General features: G+C 39.8%; 1 protein-coding gene across 2 annotated transcripts in view; it reads right to left on the bottom strand.

Moving 5' to 3' along the window:
- LOC133757757 (zinc finger protein 717-like) overlaps positions 1-20,465 on the bottom strand; it is a 64,725-nt gene extending 44,260 nt beyond the window's left edge. The window contains exons 1-2 of one of the 2 annotated variants that reach the window (XM_062188530.1): positions 19,634-19,740; positions 1,197-1,251 (exon numbers count right to left, since the gene is read on the bottom strand). The gene's annotated coding sequence lies outside the window, so the exon portion shown is untranslated. Of the gene's footprint in view, positions 1-1,196; positions 1,252-19,633 lie in introns of both variants that reach the window. The other variant, XM_062188529.1, reaches the window with a different exon arrangement.
- Positions 20,466-20,773: the final 308 nt, after the last annotated feature.

The raw sequence follows: 20,773 nt of genomic DNA, 5'->3' as shown, positions 1-20,773 counted from the left end.
AACCTGATACTCTATTAACAACATATGCTCAAATAAGGTGATATTATTTAAAATCTATTTACAATAGAATAAACACCCTTTTCAAAACCCATCTGGAAAAAACCTTGCCGAGTTGGACACTGTTAGATTTGTCCTACTCTGACTGGGGCTTTAACTGTGCCAGTTGGGTTCTGGAGCTTGGGCCTGCACCCGCATGGGAGACCAGGAGGAAGCACCTGGCTCCTGGCTTCAGATCAGTGCAGCAATTTGGGGAGTGAACCAACGGAAGGAAGACCTTTCTCTCTGTCTCTCTCTCTCTCTCACTGTCTAACTCTGCCTGTGGGAAAAAAAAAGAAACCATATATGAATAATAACTGGCTTCTCATCAGAAACAATAAAAATGCCCCGAAAGAAAATTTACAACCCCCAATTTGATATTCAGTAAAATATCCTGTGAAATAATGACATTTTCAGACAAACAAAAAGTGATCATCTACAGACATGCACTACCAGAATGCTAAAGAAAATTCACCAGGCTAAAAGAAAATGACACTAGATGTTAGTTTGAGTGTACAAGAAAGAATCACAATAAATATGTGGGTAAATATAAAGGACTATATACCTTTTTATTCTCAACTTTTTAAAGAAGACATGATTATTTAAAGCAATAATTATCCTATCATGGGAAAGAATCATAACATATACTGATTGAATACATAAACACACACACACACACACATATATAAACAATGGTACAAAAGATAGGGGTTATAAATGGAACTATTCTATTGAAAAACTAGTTATTGCACATGAAGCAGTATAATATTACTCCAAGTGTATTGTGATAAAGATTCATATTGCAGATCCTCAGAGAAATTAATCTGAAATTAACTCATACAATTGTAAGATGTCAACCAAATAAAATTAATGTAACAAAGTAGTACATTTGCTTGCTAGGGCTGCTATAACAAACACTACAGAGCAGGTGCCTGAAACAACAGAAATTCATTTAACTGAAAGTCCAAGAAAAAACTGCTTTCAAGGTTGGTTTCTCCTGAGCCCCTTCTCTCTGGCTAGAAGATGGCTAGCTTCTCACCATGTCCTCAAATGGCCATGGCCTCTTCTGGGTGTGCACCCAACCCTGGTGTCTCTCTTACAAAGAAATCAGACTGGATTAGGGTCCACTCACAGAACTTCAGTTAACTTTGGTTACTCACTTGAAGGTCCTATTTCCAAATGCAGTTACTTGAGGTTGAATTTTCACATATGTATCTGGGGACAGGTGGAAGGATACAATTCAGTCTATAACATAGAGCTAAAAAAAAACAATAAGTACCAACACGGGATATTAAATATATTTGGTTGACCAAAAGGGAAGTAATAAAGAAGAAACAGAATAAATCAATTTCAATAATACAAATAATTAGTTTAAATGTAAATGCACTAAATATTTAAGGCAGAGATTGTCAGACTTGATTAAAAACAAGATACTTCATTAATGCTATTCAAAAGTGCCAGGTTTTAAATATAAAGACATAAACACATGAAGTACAATGGAGGTATTACTACTAGACAAACTAGACTTTAAAAAATATTACTAGAGACAAAATGTTATTTTTTCCTAATAGTAAAAGGATCATCTAATAGGATAAAATAACAGTTATAAATGTATGTTCCTAAAAGGATAACCTCAGACTACCTAAAACGAAAACAGCAGAACTAAAGGCAAAATTTGTGTTTTTAAATTTTTTTTATTATTTATTTCACAGACAGTAAGAGAGACAGAGAGAAAGGTCTTCCTTCCGTTGGTTCACCCCCCAAATGGTCGCTACAGCCGGAGCTACACCAATCCGAAGCCAAGACCCAGGTGCTTCCTCCTGGTCTCCCATGTGGGTGCAGAGGCCCAAGCACTTGGGCCATCCTCCACTGCCTTCCCAGGCTGTGGTAGAATGAGAAGGCCACAGCAACACTGGGCCACAGCAGAGAGCTGGACTGGAAGAGGAGCAACCAGGACTAGAACCCAGCACCCATATGGGATGCCGGGGCTGCAGGCAGAGGATTAACCAAATGAGCCATGGCACCGGCCCCAAAGGTAAAATTTGACAAGTCAACAATTACAGAATTAATACTCTTCTCCAAGTCTCAGTAATTGATGCATCAGACAAAAAAAAAAAATCAGTAAGAAAACAAACCTGAATTGCACCATATTGGTGCAATATGGTATTGATGCATAGTTGGTATTTATAAAGGACTGTAAAACTCTGAGAAAGGCCTATGCTGAGCTATGACAAGTTTAAGGGCATGCTCTTTAAGTAAGATGAAATTAAATTAAAAATAAACAAAAAGGGGCTGGATCTGTGGCATAGCGGGTAAAGCCACCACCTGCAGTGCCGGTATCCCATATGGACAACGGTTCAAGTTCTGGCTGCTCCACTTCTGATCCAGCTCTCTGCTATGGCCTGGGAAAGCAGGAGAAGATGGCCCAAGTGCTTGGGGTCCTGTACCCGTTTGAGAGACCAGGAAGAAGCTCCTTGCTCCTGGCTTCGTATCAACACAGCTCTGGCCATTGTGGCCAACTGGGGAGTGAACAATGGGATGGAAGACCTCTTTCTCTCTCTCTCTCTCTGCCTCTCCTGTCTCTGTGTAATGCTTTCAAATAAATAAATAAATCTTAAAAAAATAAAAAAAAATTACAAAAAGCTTCAAATACTCAGTAATAAAATAACACATTTCTAAATGAACTGAGAACCACACAAGAAATTACCAAGGAAATAGTAACATTTTTTGAACAAATATATTCTAACAAACAACACTTGCAGTAGGTAAGAGGTAGCTGCATTTTTTTCATATTCCTGTTTTTGAGATGGAAACTAATTCCTCTTGAATGTGGACTCATGTTAGGATCTTGCTTAGCCAGCGGAACATGCCATAAACGGAACACTATTAAAACTGTAATAGACCCATGCAGGAGTTAACTGCAGCCTTGAAACACAGCCCAGCATCCTTTTGTGTGGGCTGTGAGCATTAAGGAAGTTTGCACAACGTAAAAGAAAATCCTAAGAGACCACTAGGGTCTGAATGTGTCCCCAAAATTCCTATGTTGAAATCTAATACCCAGTGGGTGATATTGGGAGCTGGAGCCTGAGATGTGTCTAGGTCATAAGGGAACAGAACTCCTGGATGGATTTAGTCCCCTTCTTTAAAAAAACAAAAGGCCCATGGAACTTGTTTGTCTTTTCTATCATGTGAGATTACAGCAAGAAGATGGTCCTCACCAGATACCAAAATTACCAATGTCTTTGCTCTTAGACTTCTGGGCTTCTAAAACCATGAGAAATAAATTTTTGTTCTTTATAAGCTACAAAGTTTATGGTATTTTGCTATAGCAGCCAAAGGGATCTGGCAGAGACAACAAATAGTTCATTAATTTGAACCATGAAATGTTTGCATTAAGGTAGAATGTTAGGTTCTAAATAAATTAATAAAACATATCTCATATTAAGGTCTCAAACTGCAGTTATGAATTGAAATTCCTTAGTTAAGAAATAAACATGGGGGAGCAGAACTTCATTACATTGGGTTTTGCAGTGATTTATTGAGTATGATACCAAAACTTAAAATTTTAGAAGCTTTTGTTCTCCAAAGAGCATTATCAATAGAGTGAAATTGCAACTATGGGATGGGAGAAAATATTTGCAACTCATGTATATGACTGATATCCAGAATACACTAAAAAATTCCAACTCAAAAAATAAAACAACCCTGTTAAAATAGACAAAAACTTCAATAGATATTTCCTCAAATATAATATGCAATGGTCAATAAGCACATAAAAATATGCTTAATCTACATGTATATTAGGGGGATACAAATAAGAACCACAATGATATCAATTTATACTGATTCAGATGGTTATTATTAAAAACAGAAACAGAAAAGAATTAGCATAACACATGGAAAATTAGGACACTGAATTGCATTGTTATGGGGATGATAAAGTGGTACAGTTTGTGAGGTATTATGGTGATTCCTGAAAAAATTAAACACAGGATTACTATGTAATCCAACAATTTCATTTCTGGATGAAATGTAGTTCTAAAAGGAAGTTGCAGGAAAGATATTTGTGTACTCATGTTCACAGTAGTACTATTCACAGTACCCAAAGGATGGCAGCAACCAAAGCATCTACCAACAGATGAACAAACAAAATGTGATGTACATATATGAAAGAATATTACTGACCAAAGCTTGATGTATGCCACAACATGAATGAACCTTGAATATATAATTTGAAGTGAAATAAGCCAGTCACAAGAGGAAAAATATGTATGATTCCAGTTATCTGAAATTTAGAACAGCCAAATCCACGGGAAACTAAAAGTAGAATGATGGTTTCCTGGGCAAGGGGAGGAGAAGTACGGAGTTACTGTTTAATGAATATGCAGTTTCATTTGGGGAAGATGAAAACATTCTGGAGAGAGCTGGTATGACAATTGCACAACAGTGTGGATAGGCTTAGTCCTATCTTCTGCACTGTACACTTGAAAATTGTTAAAATAATAACCATTAGGTTATATATATATAATTCAATGAAAAAGTTAACTACCAAGTTCTAGTCACAGTTATACTTATGATTGATTCACATCCCATTTTTATCTACTCATTTTTAGGGGATTAGCTAAAAATTAACTTATGAGAGAAGCTTATATGTAAGCCTTTAAACTAGCTTGAAATCATGACAGGTAATTTTTTACCTTAAAACATAGAACCGGGGGCCAGTGCTGTGGCGTTGCAGGTGAGGTCACAGCCTACCATGCAGGCATCCCATGTGGGTGCCGGTTTGAGTCCAGGTTGTTCCACTTCCAATCCAGCTCTCTGCTATGGCCTGGGAAAGCAGTGGAAGATAGTCCAAATCCTTGGGCCCCTGCACCCATGAAGGAGACCCGGAAGAAGCTCCTGGCTCCTGGCTTCAGATCAGCCCAGCTCCAGACATTGTGGCCACGTAGGGAGTGAGCTAGTGGATGGAAGATCTCTCTCTCCCTCTCTCTGTAGCTCTGCCTTTCAAATAAATAAATCTTTTAAAAAAAAACATAGAACTGTGTATTAATAACTGTAGATAGAATTACATATAGATTCATATAAGCAAAGAGTATAAAGTTTAAAATATGTGCTACTTCTTTTTCCCCTTTTTCTTATTGTTCCATGTGTTCCACTAACTCCTGAAAGCTTTGTATCATAGGACCCTGAGGCTGCAACCATATACACCTGGTTAATATCACAAACTGAGAGAGCTTTCAGGTTTTGCCAATAATGAAAATTTCCATGTAAAAAGTTAAATTACTTAAAAATAAATTACTATAGCTCTGAGCACAACAGCTATCCTCTCTTATTTTCATTGTAAGTAGACATCTGAATCAAGTAGCATAAGAAAAAGTAGCAGGAGTTGACATCAAATGCAATTAAACCAGAGAGAGAGAGAGAGAGAGAGAGAAAGCACCAAAGTCCCATTTGGGTGGTTTGATCTACTAAAGGATGGTAGTACTATCATATGTAAGTGAAGAGAGTGGGGTATACATTTCATAGAATAGTTGAGCATGAGGTACCTTCTGGAAAGCTACAAAAGCATCCAATGGGAAACTGAACCTATGGTCTGAAAGCTGGAGAAGAGATAGAAGCTGGAGAGAGTCAGGAGTGTTAAATAACAGAAGGTCAAATCAATCATGGATAATTGCAGCAATGGACAAATGAGGAACAAGATGGGAAAACTACAGAAAGTAATGGAAGATAGAATAAATTATCAGAGAGGATGTGATAAAAAAGAGTACAGAAAAATTTCCAAGAAATGATCTTGGACAAGTTTCAAATATGGCAAACAATTCAAATATAGCAAAGACTAGAGAAAAGTCATTGGATCTGAGCATAATATTGTCATTGCTGAGCCTAGAAGAAAACAACTAAGACTAACTCGAGTGGGTTAAAGTACAAATAAGCAATGGAAACAGTTGCTAGAAAATATTACTTTGAATGGTCTGCCACACACCCTGCATGTACAGATGAGCTGAGAAACTATGGAGAATTCTTTAAAGATATTCAGTCAATATAAAGCTACAGCCATCCTACGTTTTGACCATGCATCAAGTGCCATATGGAACTACATTACTCAGCAACTACATGAAAATCTTATCAAACAAATTGTGCTTTAGCACTAAATAACTGTTACCACTGAAAATGTTTATTTCCAGGATGAGTAGTGAAGCACTGTCCACTAAATCATCTATATGACCGGTAGACATTGCTTCAGTTTCCAAAGCAACCAAATCTTCATCTTCTGTAGTATGCTCTCTTCTTAGGGTCAAGTCATTTAACAAGTATGTCTGCCATTTTGCCATGGCATCAGAACCAGAGATACATTTCTACTCAACTTACAGGCCTTAAAGATAATATACTGTCCCTAAATCTACATGCTCACTTTATCTTGTTTATGTTCCTGTCCCTGAATCTGAATTTCTACATTGCCACTTTAACTTATGAGATCTCATAAAGTTCATAAAATACAATGCAAAACAAGACAGTGTAATACATTATAATAAAGTATAGGAGCCAGCACTGTGGCACAGCAGGTTAAAGCCCTGGACTACAGTGTTGGCATCTCATATGGGCACTGGTTCAAGTCTTGGCTGCTCCACTTCTGATCTAGCTCACTGCTGATGTGCCTGGGAAAGCAAAAGATGGCTCAAGTGCTTGGGTCCCTGCATCCACTTGGGATACCTGAAAGAAGTTTCTGGCTCCTGGCTTTGGATCAGCTCAGCTCTGGCTGTTGAAATCCACTGGGGAGTGAACCAGCAGATGCAATACCTTTCTCTCTGTCTCTACTCTCTAAACAACTCTTTCAAATAAGTGAGGCTGTAAAAAAAAATAAAATAAAATAAAGTATAAACCAGGGCAGATGATATTCAGCAGTCATATTGGTTAGTTTGTAGAAGAGGGATTGATGCAAACATTAAGGTCTATTATTAGATTTCTGTTTTTTATAAAAAACATTATATTAACTTATATTAAGCCTAATCCTATAATTCTTTTAAAAAACATTATCAGAAAAATAAATTCTGTGATTAACAGGTGAGTATTGATTATTTCATCCCATAGTTACTTAGGTGGCAGGACTCTTTCAATACTGGAGCATGTAGTTTATAATGATCTATTTAGGTGCCAGGAGTGGAATACACAGTAATTGTCAATGTTTTTAGTACTAACTTTTTAAAAAAGATATTTATTCATTTATTTGAAAGGCTAAGTTAGAGAGGGAGAAACAGAAATCTTCCACCTGCTGGTTCCCTCTGTAAATGGCCACAACAGCTGGAGCTGGGCCAATTCGAAGCCAGGAGCCAGGAGCTAGAAGCTTCTTCCAGGTCTCCCACTTGGGTTCAGGGGCCCAAGCACTTGGGCCATCTTCCGCTGCTTTCCCAGGCACATTAGCAGGGAGCTGGATTGGAAGTAGAGCAGCTGGAACTTGAAGCAGTGCTCATATGAGATACTTGTGCTGCAGGCAGCAGCTTTACCCGCTATGCCACAGTGCCAGCAGCTAGTACTTACTTTTAAATTATTGTTCTCAGATGGAGATTCCCTTGGATACTTTTATTCCCTTTCTGCCCTTACCTTTTCTCTTTTACATACATAATCAGGCAGAATATGTTTGGAAGACAAAATACTGTGGTTTATTTCTAATAAAGATTATGTATATGGATTAATAATGCTTAATGGTTTTAGAACACTTGAAGGGAACTGAAACATCCTGAGGGCATTAAGTAAAGTTGAAGATGGGAATGGGGGTGGGAGGGCAGGTATGGGGGGAAGAACCGCTATATTCCAAAAGCTGTACCTATGAAATTTATATTTATTAAATAAAAGTTTTTTAAAAGAAAAAAAAACTAATACATAAAGAGTTCAGGGAGTTGTTTTTTTGGTTTTTTGTTTGTTTGTTTGTTTTTTTGACAGGCAGAGTTAGACAGTGAGAGAGAGAGAGAGAGACAGAGAGAAAGGTCTTGATTTTTCCGTTGGTTCACCCCCCAAATGGCCGCTATGGCCAGCACGCTGTTGCCGGCATGCTGCGCCAATCCGAAGCCAAGAGCCAGGTGCTTCCTCCTGGTCTCCCATGCGGGTGCAGGGCCCAAGCACTTGGGCCATCCTCCACTGCCTTCCCGGGCCACAGCAGAGAGCTGGATTGGAAGAGGAGCAACCGGGACAGAATCCGTCGCCCCAACCGGGACTAGAACTCAGGGTGCTGGCACTGCAGGCAGAGGATTAGCCTAGTGAGCCGCGGCGCCGGCCAGGGAGTTATTTTAAGTACTTTGACTTATACTATGAGTTAATAAAGGAACAAAACATACAATTATTAAATTAAACTAAGGAATCATCAAATATAGTCATCTACATCAATATAAAAATGCCTACAGAAACTAATAGTATAATCAAAAAGCCCTTGAATTGGCAGAATTTTCCCTAAAGAAATGTTTAGATATATTACTTATAAGTGTGCTATGTACATATGTCTAAATTTAATATTTCCTCATGTAAATATTCCCGTATGGCCCCCTAATATTTTTGTATAATTCAAAAGCATATTATCAAAATGATTACTTCCTTCCACTGATGAGGAAGTCCAAAATAGTTCCAAACCATTCATTAATTTCCCATTCACCTCTTGTCAAATGCCTTACAGTATTTACCTTATCCTTCTTAAATGTGTTAGTTCTAATGTAAGTAGAGTAAAATAAAGTCTTAAAATGATTCATTCATGACTATATTTTATTAGTATTATATGGTTTGTCATTCTAACATGAATGTTCTATACACCAAAATTTTAATATATTTCAATAAAAACAGATGAAAATATTTTAAAGACAAACAAATGGACTATTTTAACTCAAAGTCATAGTACAATAAATTTTCTCCTTGGTACTTGCTCAAAGTTATTCTTCATATATGACTTAAAATTTCTATTATGTTCAAAAGACAGCCAGGACATAGAAAGAATTAGGAATTTAATAAGTTGTGATTGAAATAAATACTGACCACGGTAATGAGGAGTAATATAAAATATGTGATTTTATCCATCTTCAGAATTATTTGTATTTCTAATAAGATGCAAAAATAACATATTTGATTTTAATCTTTTAATCCCATTCCCTGACAAAATTTTTAATTATAACTGAAATGACTTAAAGTCAAATATTTTCAAGGAAATATTAAAAAGGTTATGATCCTAGAGGTAAAATCAGCAACTGAAATAATTAAAGTTTACCTGTATATAGACTTACATGGAATCCTAATCAATTAAAGGGAGATGTCAAAGAAGCCCTTTTATATAAGGATTCTCCTTTGCCAGGAAGTATAATTCATTTTAAAGAACTGAAGTAAGTCACAAATTATATTGCTTAAGATATTTTTTTTTCCATGCAAATAAAGCACATTCAATTCAAAGTCAAGAGGGTGTGTCAATTGCTGTGCTCTATAAGCCAAATTTAGACACTAGTTTTTACCACAAAGGAAAGAGTTTATTTGTGTGGCTGGCCAGCAAAGGTAGAGCTACTGTTCCAAACTACCTCTCCCTCTAGCTCAAAGAAGGTGTTTCTATCAGTGCAGAAACAAAAGCTGGGGCTATTTGGGAGGTAACCTTGGGTTTTATGTAGCATCCTTGGGACATATTTGCTCTTGTGGTATACGTGCAGATTCTGAAGTGATCTCTATAGGATGAATATGTCAATAATGTTCCTTGAGTAGACTCGGTGGCATCTGTCTAGAATGAGGAATTATTTCAAAATAATACTTTTTCTCTAAAAAAAAAAACTTGCAGGTGGTTAACAATTATAACATAGTTGAACAATTTGTATTCCTGCTGCTGGCAGGGGAAGGGAAGGAGCCCCTAAAGGAAGAACTGGTCTTTTCATTTTGGGGTACTCTGTTGCAATATTACTTTAAAAAGTATTACTACTTGTTTGTTAATTCATTGATTCAGTACATATCTATTGTTTCCCTTGTGTGAGGAACTTCTCACTGAAACAGAGAATTGCCTTCTCTTACCAACTTTTCTCTGGCTAAGTGAAGAGGATCAATATTTATGGTGACAAGTGTGTAGGTCATTTAATTAGGGCAAAGCAATAAAGTCAATAGATGCCTATTTTACACTGGTTCAGTAGAAAAGCACTTGCTATGGAAATGATACTAAACAGTATCTTGGGCAAACTAAGCTGAAAAAGTTTCCACTTACATAGCCCAAAAGGAAAAAAATGCCAACAGAAGGACCCTCTGGTGGTATCAAGGTGGAGATAAATAATAAATTCTTTTTAGCTTAGATCTGGCAGTAATAAGAATAAAAATATCAGAAATCAGATAAGACAAAATGAAGAACAGGATGTCAAATTGTTTTTCATTTTTTAAAAAGATTTATTTTGTTTATTTGAAAAACAGAGTTAGAGAGAGAGGTAGACACAAAGAGAAAAGTCTTCCATCTGGTGGTTCACTACCCGAATGGCTGCAATGGCCAGATATGAGCTGATCCAAAGTCAACAGCCAGGAGCTTCTTCCTGGTCTCCCACGTGGTTGCAGGGGCCCAAGGAATTGGGCCATCCTCTGCTGCTTTCCCAAGTGCATTAGCAAAAAGCTGGATCAGAAGAGGAGCAGCTAGGATTCAAACTGGCGCCCATATGCGATGCCAGCACTGCAGGCCGTGGCCTCAACCCGCTGTGCCACAGCACTGGCCCCTGTTTTTAAATTTTTAAAAATCTTTTCAGAGGCAGAAATATAGAGAGGTAGAAAACTCCCATCTGCTTTTTACTTTCCAAATATCTACAAAGGCTGGGACTGTGCTAGAGACAAAACCAAGAGCCAAGAACTCAATTTTAGTCTTCCACATGGGTTGCAGGAGCCCAACTACTGGAGCCATCATTGCTGTTTTCCAGAATCCACAAGTACCAAAATGCTGGAGCCAGGAGCCAGAGTTTGGCATCAAACCCAGGTACTCCAAAATGGGACATGGGTATCTTAACCGGTGTCTTAACTGCCAGGCTAAATTCTCTCTCCAGGATGATAAATTCTTAAAACAGCACCATTTCCCACTCTATTTCCCAATGGAAGACACTGCTAATCTGTCAGAGAATCATATTGCAGCACATTCTGCTATGCCTTCTGAATCCTCAGTAACAGTGTTCAGGGAGTCAGAAATTGCTCTGGAGGTAAAAGTATATATGAGTACCTCTGTCACTGTAGTTCTTATGCCTTGATAAAACCAGTGCAAACTGCTTTTTTGTGAGCTTAACCTACATACTAGCTTTGAGAATCTTTTGATACGTTTACTATTCATCCCACCTTTTTATAAGCTGTGGTTCACAGTTCTTATTTTAGAGTAGAATCACCCAGGAAAGCATTTTTTTAAAGGTTCAGTGTTCCAGCCTGGATGGTTTAAATTACAATCTCTGAGCACAAGGCTCAAGTCAGGATATTCCAGAAGTTCCCAGATGAACCCTAACATGCAGCTGTTTCCTGTATGTGCATTCAGGTAGTTTATTATTAAAGTAATAAAAATAGAAACAAAACCCTTGAGAGGGCTGTAGAATGACCATCTGCAAATGCCTACCAAGTTTCAAAGTGTTACTTTCCATTTGTTAGCTGATTGTTTCTTTGTTAGTGTTCTGAAGTGCATATCCTGACATAAAGTCCCATTGCCTCTGAACTACTTTAAGTGTCACAATTGGAAAAACAATACAAATAACTCATGTAATATTAACATGAATTATGAGGACTTCAAAAAGTTCATGGGCAGCCACAGTTGTGGCATAGTGGATAAAGCCACCACCTGCTATACCAGCATCCCATATGGGCACTGGTTCGAGTCCCAGCTGCTGTGCTTGCAATCCAGCTCCCTGCTAATGCACCTGGGAAAGCAGTGGAGGATGGCCCAAGTGCTTGGGTCCCTGCATCCACATGGGAGACTCGGAGGAAGCTCCTGGATCCTGACTTCGGACCGGCCTAGCTTCAGCATTATGGCCATCTGCGAAGCAAACAAGCTAATGGAAGATCTCTCTCCCTCTCTCTCTTGTTCTCACTCTCGCTCTCCCTCTCCTGCTCTCTGTAACTCTGCCTTTCAAATAAACAAATAAATCTCCAAATAAATAAGAAAATAGACATTATCTTCTAATTCTATTTTCTATGATCTTTTTGAAGTCCTCTTTATATTATGTAGCTTAAAAATAGTAGTTATGGCTTTTAAAATAGCAAAGTATTTTTCTCTGTTTAGCTACTTAGGAAAATGAAGTAAATATATTATTTCATTAGCTCATAAATGAAATTAAGAAGTAACACAATTTCAAAAGTGAACATTTAATGACCAAGTTCATCATGCTACATTTATTTTTAAGTAGTGTTCATATTTTTTTAGAGTCCAAAACACATTTCCCCCTTCTTTGGGCCCACAGTGGATTTCCTTCTCACAATGACTTCTGATTGCTGATAAATAAGATGTTATTGTTCAGAAAGTTAGAAATAAAATTGCTTGTGCCACAGATTTCATTGAAAGAAGTACATAATATAGAGTGAAATGGTTCTTTTCTTTTTTCATTTTATTTGAAATGCAGAGAATCGGAGAGAATGAGAGATACACAGAAGCAGAGAGAGATCTTCCATCCACTGGTATACACCTCAAATACCTGCAACAGGCAAGAATGGGCCAGGCCAAAGTCAGGAGTCCAGAACTCCCTTCAAATCTCCCACATGGGTGGCAAGGGTCTCCAGTTTACCTATACTAATTAACAAACTTATATGTTTCAGAACTCGACTTCTGGGAGTAACTGACCATGCAGGGGACACAGACGTTGGCAATGACTGAGACTGCTCCAGGTCACAAAACAAACTCGTTAGAAAGGATTAGACAGAGACTTCCAGACCCTGGATAGGCAGGGCCTGCACTACGCCCCTCATAAGCAGGAAGAAGTTACAGAAGAGATGATTCAACATCTATCAACTTCCCTTAGGATTAAGGGATGGAGTCTCTGAGAGGGGAATGAAGTAGGTAGGCACACAGGTTAAAATCCATTAGGTTTGTGAGTTGGAAGACCATGCCTTCGCCACGCCCTTGTGTGACCTCACGCTCTACCTGATACCTTTACCTCGCCCCCATGTGACCTCATGCCCCTACCTGGCCACACCTGTGTGCCCACCAGCCAATCAGCTTCCTAGCATCAGATGCTCATTTTCAGACAGTGCTCAAGACCATCCTGCATAGTATAAGTTTTCTATTGACACTGTGTCACATTGCTGCAAACTTAGTAGCTTGAAACAACACAAGTTCATTACCTTAAAGTTTCACAGAAGTTGGTGTCGGCCTGGCCACATTCCTTCCCAGGGATACCAGGGGGGCACACATGCCTGAAATTGAGCCTCTCTGCCCCTGAGGCCTGTGATTTAGACTTTATCAGGTCCCAGTATCTCTCTGTCAGCTTGTGGTACCTCTGTCTTCACTTGAGGATTACAACTCAACTATTTACTTAAGCATAACTCAATTAAGAAAGTGGCACAAAGATAAAGCAGGCCCCCAATAGAACCTGAATAACTAAGACTCAGAATTCAGTTATCAACTCCATATTTAACATCCCAATGCTAGACTCTATTCACAGGAACTTTAAGCCCTGGCCAAAGTAACATCCAACCTACCCATAGTAGGGATGGGGAAGCTTTTTTCTGCCAATGGCCATATGGATATTTACAACATGACTCACAGGCCATACAAAATTACCAACTTAAAAATTAGCCTGCTGCAGATTTACTGAATTTTGAGTCCCCTTTGCAGTAGCCTTAGCAGGTCCTGATCAAATGATTTCACAGGCCTTAGCCCACATTGCCATCATCAAAGGTATGCCAGCTTCTTATCACTGACCAATCCATAGATGGCCATAGCACTGTGCGTTGAGACCTGCACACAAGCTGGTCACACACTGTTCAATTCCAATTGTATCCTGTAAAAGTCACTGTCTTTAATACTTCAGGGAGTTTGGGAATTGAGCAATAGCTGCACACATCCTTTCTCACTGCATTGCAAAAATAAACTCCTGTTTTCTTCTACTTCAGTGTCAGTGATTGACAAGTGGACCTAGGTCTTACGGGTTCTATAACATTGCTTTTTCCAGCTTCAGGAAGATAACCATAGTCCTTGCCTAGAGGTCCCCATCCCCCATGTTCAATCCTCCGTGTCCAAAGCCAGAAGCATTGTATCTCTCCGACTGTTTTTATGTAGCCATATTTCTGACAACTGCTGGGAAAGATTTTTCACTTTAAAGGATACCTGTAGTTAGAATCAGTACACCTACTTTATTCAAGTTAAGCTCCCTATCTCAAGTTCCTTAACAAAATTGCATTTTCAAGTCTGCTTTGCCACCAAAGGTGGCAAATTGATAGCTTCCTGGGATCAGGACATCCTTGTGGGAGAGGATTTCCTGTTACATGTACCATGAAGAATGTCCTCACTTTTAAAATAACTTGCTCACTATGGAACACTGAACTGGAGAGACACACCATGGCGAGTTGGTGACCTCCAGCTAACCTGGCAGCCTTCAGTTTTTATTTGCATTTGATACCACTTAAGCAATGCTCAGGAGACAAGCACTTGATAGTAGTTAAGGTCTCACGTGGGAGGTCTGAATCCCGTATCAGGGTGCCTCGGTTTCAGTCCCGGCTTCACTTTTGACTCTGCCTTTATGCTAATGCCCACTCTATGATGGCCTAAGTACCTGGGCACCTGCCACACATGCAGGAGATCCAAACTGAGTTCCAGGCTCCTGGCTTTGGCCTCACCCAGTCCCAGATGTTGTGGACATTTAGGGAGTGAACAAGCAGAAGGAAACTATCTCTGTCTTTCAAATAAATGTTTTTAAAAAGAAGAAGCTAAAAACTGATGCTCATGATTGCGCCCACTATCTCCATGAGCTTATTTTGTAGTTTCTGCCTAAAAAGAAGCTAAGAGATGTCAGGATGACATCGGGGTGGCTTGAAAATCCAGTGCTAAGATACAGATCTACATATCTACACTTGACCTCTGCATATTTCATCAGCTTTAAATCCCTGAAGAGCTCTGTACTGCCATAGCCTGTCTTGCATAGTGCCAGAGGTTCATATTCTATGGATTCCTGCTAGCTGTCTTTCTAAAAATGTATTAAGGAGCAGAGAAGGAATTAGCAAAGGGAGGGTAGAAGAGATATGACACAGATGCCCTTCATTATTTAATTCCAGGGGAAGGAATCTTAATACAATCCATGATAGTTACTTTTTAACTATCAAGTTACTTTTTAACTTCAAGTGCATGGTTCTCTTATGATTTTGAACCTTTATTTTTAAATAAAAACACATACCCATAATATAATTTACATGTTTCAATCTGTTACGAATTTTAAGATTTGGGGTTCCAAATAATATTCCTGAATTGTTACCCTAAATCTTCAAAGGATAAGAATAAATATTAAAACAATCATTAATTTTTATTATAGCTAAGGTATTTTATTAATATGAGTAGTGATTAAATTGTATTTTTATATTATTTGTGTATGTAATTACAATGAAATTTGACATTTAACAGTTTCCTATTCTCAGATATTTTAAGTGAATTGTCACCCATAAGACAATATCACCATGGTACAGCTATCATTATTTCTTTTTTACAAGTAAGGAAACTGAAGTTTGTAACACTCTTGTGAAAGATTATCACAGTTACCAGTGAAGCCAAGACTGGGATTCAGATTTCATGTCCCATTCTTTGGCAGCTGTATGAGAATAGAATCACTGTGGAAATTTATTCACATTGTTGCCTATTCCTTAGATGATAGTGGAGGTCTTGTTTACCGATGACCTGAAAACACTTTTGATTTACTGGTTTCAGTTATTATTATACTAGTTTAAATTTTATATTGACTTCTTAAATATATCTTTATGACGGCCAGCGCCGCGGCTCAATAGGCTAATCCTCCGCTTAGCGGCGCCGGCACACCGGGTTCTAGTCCCGGTCGGGGCACTGATCCTGTCCCGGTTGCCCCTCTTCCAGGCCAGCTCTCTGCTGTGGCCAGGGAGTGCAGTGGAGAATGGCCCAAGTGCTTGGGCCCTGCACCCCATGGGAGACCAGGATAAGCACCTGGCTCCTGCCATCGGATCAGCGCGGTGCGCCGGCCGCAGCATGCCGGCCGCAGCGCGCCTACCGCGGCGGCCATTGGAGGGTGAACCAACGGCAAAAGGAAGACCTTTCTCTCTGTCTCTCTCTCACTATCCACTCTGCCTGTCAAAAAAAAACAAATATATATATATATATATATATCTTTATGAAATGTATGATTTTATTTAATGCTGAGTAATTCAGCAGGCCAAATCTTCAGTTTAACATTTTTTTACATGAAAAATATAAAGGGGTGTGTAAAGCTGGCTGCAAGGTTGGACTGCTGAGAAAGTCATCCCCGCCTAGATTCCACAGAGATTATATTGCCAGATGTGAACTATGGCCATATGGAGGAGAAGAAGCAAAATTCCCATTGGAGATTTCCTTTGTCTCTGATATTCTTTTTCATGTTTGGATTTTTAAGCTAAATTCTATTTTCTACATATCAGGCATTTTATAATTTACTTTAACAGTGACTTTCTATTAAAGTTTGTATAAATATCTTAAAGTTTTACTAATATGGCAATTGGCTATCCTATCTTTATTACAGAAACTTTGAAACAAGCAATAATTTAAAATTCAAATATTGGAGCCAGTACTGTGGCACAGTAGGCTAGGCCTCCACCTGCAATGCCAGCATCCCACATGGGCACCAGTTCAAATCCTGGCTGCTCTTCTTTCAATCCTGCTCCCTGTTTATGGCCTGGGAAAGCATGGAAGATGCCTGGGCACCTGCATCCACATGGGGGATCTAGAATAAGCTCCTGGCTCCTGACTTTAGATTGGCTCAGCTCTAGCCATTGCAGCCATTTTGGGAGTGGACCAGCAGATGGAAGACCTTTCTTTCTGTCTCTCCCTCTCTCTGTCTGTAACTCTGCCTCTCAAATAAATAAAGTCTTTAAAAAAATAAAGTGCAAATTTTGTAAAATGGTTTCTTCTATCTGCATATCCAATGACTAATAACTTCAAAACACAATGATTTTTAGTTTGTCATTATTGGTTGAAAGCAGATTAAATGGGTAAGAATAGTCCAATTAATTGAGTTTAAAATTGCTTACTTTGGTGTAAATTTTCTGTTTTATTTCTCACTTTAATATCCATTTGTCTTGTTAGCTTTTCCTTGTACTCCTATTTCAGTATAATACCACTGGAAAAATAATGGGAACATGTATAGTTCTTTATTTAAAGGAGAATAAAACATTTTTCTTATAGGAGAGGACAAAACTGCAACAATTTAAAGATCATAATTGGCTTTATTTTCAATTATATGATTAGACAAAATGTTGTTCCACAACATAGAAAAAGTGTTCTGATGGGCTGAGCACAGAAGTTTGGCTTTACAGATAGAGAAAGGCTAAAGAAAGCAGAAACAAACAACAGATGGATTGGCACCCAAAGTGACTTTCCTTCTAAGGTGAGGACAGGGAGAAAGACTCATAGAAAAATACCTAATTGGATAAAATTGGATCACTTGAAGTTGATTATTGTAAGGAGTGAAAAAGCAGAAACTTCATTGTCACACCAATTGAAATTTTGATTCTTTCTCTTCTGATTTCTTGGAAGGTTAGATAACAACCATGCCTTGGTGTGGTACCAAGACCTTTAGCACTGGTGACTCCATTTTTACTTTTAGCCTGACTGGCTGGGGCCTAACTACCAGAACTGCATCCAAAAAATGCCTTCCTTTAATTTCGCTATTAAAAAAATGACAACATTGAGTCACAAAGTCATAAAAGAGCAATTGATCAAAATAAATACATCAATATACAAAATGTCTCCTTTTAGATAATCCTAAATTCATGTGCATTTCAAAATATGTTGCCTTATACAAGCCTCCTTTTAATTCAATCAACATATTTTTTTTTCCAGTCATCATTTCCCAAAATGGTGATGACTGGGCCTTTGGTATTGTATATCTGTATTTCATAGTATTAACCAAAGGAAGATGAAAAATTGTATGATTTCACTTTACTTCATCCAAAGCTAATCATTATCACACAAAATGCTTCTGTTTCAAGAAAAAAATTTAGAAGATTGTCATTCTTAAGCCTTTCATAATAAAGGTAATTATAATAAAGTCACATCACTGGTATGTATATTTTCCTAAGTTTTAACACTAGAAAATCCAACTGACTTATCATTGCTACAACTCACCAGAAGCTGACATTTGGGAAAACAGACAGTTTTTCCAACCGCATGAGACTTAGCGAACATCAAACAACCCTTGGCACCAGGGCGGCTTTGTGTTACCAAGTAACTGGGTTGAAGTTGATACTCTGCTATCTTCTGGTTCAGGAAAGTTACCATATGCAGAGAACTGTGTGCATAAATTTTATTTTCATTGTATTTTTCAACATTTTTAAAACTTCAGATGGCTATGAACATTATTTCAATGTTTTATGCTGATGTTTTAAGTCAAATATTTTCATACATGTCCAAAGACTGCTCTAGAAATAAGAATAAACTACATATAGTTCAAAAAGTTCACATGCATATTTTTCATAATATAAATTTTAATGCACTTTCTGAAGACCCCTTAAATACAAGATGTTTTTGGCACCCACTCATTTCAGTTCCATTTTCCCATAAAGTTTTTGAAGTGCTCCTGTACAATGCATAGCATATTCTTACGATAACTTAGAACAAATTTTGTTTTAACTACTGTTTATTCAATTAACCAATGAAGAATCTGAGAGCCATATATATATATATATATATATATACACACACACACATGTATGTACATATTTATCAAGAGCCAAGCATGTAAAAGGCAAAACGGGCATTGAATCCACCTTCCAATTTGATTGAGCATGAAAAACCAACTTGATTGCTAAACACATGCAGATTTACATAGAGCATTCTTTTAGGCACAAGTGAAGAGGAAGGAAGGACTGATGAAAAGAACCAAAAAAGGAAAATAATTTTTGCTTCTCACAAATTTCAGCTTCTCAAGACTTTCTGTATGTGGGACAAAATCTCAAGAAAGTCACTTTGTACTGCCCTTTCATTTTCCCTCCTCTACAAATCAAAAAGTGAAATGAACTCAGATCACAGGGGTGGTTCCTACATCACCCTTAAAAGCTGAGTCTTCATCCTCTCTCTTGTGCTTTTCTTGGGATAACAGCACAGTTGGGGAAGCATTTGCTTTCAGGAGTCTGAGTTGCAGAGACTGTATAGCCACCTGAGGGAAGCAGCCATCTGTCCTCACAGACCAGCCTTTGTCCCTTGCCCTACCCCGTGTACCCCAGGACTCTCCCACTTGGTACCCACCACTCAGCCACTGCTCCCTTCTTTCAGGATACCTATCATCCAACCGGCTGGCAAACCTTCCAGAGACCCTGTCAGCACCTGGGTCAGTGCCCAGTATGGCCCTGGACAATGTCTGGGCATCCTGGCTGCCAACCAAAGTCCTTCCCTCCAAACCGGAACTGTGCCCCAGCGGGTGCCTGCTCTGCCCATACCCACCTTCCAAAGTCCAGGGCCACGCCGCCTTCTCCACGGAGCCCCTCTGACAACTGGCGCCGGAATCAATCAACAGGAGTCCTGCTGGCAACTGTCCTCCACATGACAAGCGCAGGCTAGGCTATTCGATCTTCCGAACCGCAGCTACGGTGATCTAGCTCCAGAAGCTAGATGCACTGGGGTGCAGTCGTTGCTGCCCACCCAAGGCGATGATGCCCTGATGCCGGCAGCGCGTGCTCAACCAACACCCTGGGCTTGGTTGAGGTGGCGCTTGTGGAGGGTGGATTGACGAAGCTTCCAGGCAGCGGGAGGGGTGCTGGTGTGGGGCGGGAGGGACAATGCTGCGAGTGCAGTCCCAGGATAGTTGGTTGTGGACACTGCTGGGAGGACAGCCGCAGAGCACACTGGGAGATGGAGTCCCCTCGGTCAGGTCGACCAAGGGGCCTTCTGGGGGTTGTAGTGCCTTGTTCAGGCCGCCCTCGGGGTTTACTGGGAGTTGTAGTCCTGTCGGTCGGGCAGCCTACGGAGTCCTCTGGGAGATGGGCTTTTGGTACGCGGCACCTGGCCTGAAGCCCTGAGCAGCTGTGACAGTGTCCCGTGAAGTTGCGGCTTTCCTCAAGCGAAGCCCTTAGGGTGACACTGCGTCTGATTCCTTTTTCCTGCCGGGGAAATTCAGGATCAAGGGAGAGGTTCGCAGACCCCGGTCACGCCGTGCGTCCCAGACAGCCTGCTACAGAGCTGGGAACCCCAGAGGCGATGGTGGGCCTCACAGTTGCTATGTGCAGCTAGGCAGCCCTCCCTTTGCTCCGAAAACGTCCCGTCTCCTCAGCGCCGCGCCAACAGCTCCCAGCGTGCCCTGCACTGCCTGCGTGGAGCGGCCGGAATGCGAGGGGCGGGCCGTGCAGCAGGGCCTCCCATTGGCCGCCCGCGCCCGGAGCCGCCCCGCTCAAAGCCAGCGCCGACCGATTAGCGGTGCGAGCACGAAGTCTGTGTTTTAACCGAGACGGTTCCACTGGGATTCCATGCTTCCATTCCTTGGGCAGCAGTGCGGCTCCAGAGCCTGGCAGCGAGCCGGCAGGTAGGCGGGCAGCCAGCACAGGGGGAAAGGGGTTCAGGGGTCCTGGCCTCACGAAGTCCCAGCTC

The sequence above is a fragment of the Lepus europaeus genome, chromosome 4, assembly GCF_033115175.1.
Source record: "Lepus europaeus isolate LE1 chromosome 4, mLepTim1.pri, whole genome shotgun sequence".
NCBI lineage: Eukaryota > Metazoa > Chordata > Mammalia > Lagomorpha > Leporidae > Lepus > Lepus europaeus.
This window is presented reverse-complemented; position numbering and strand designations above follow the sequence as displayed.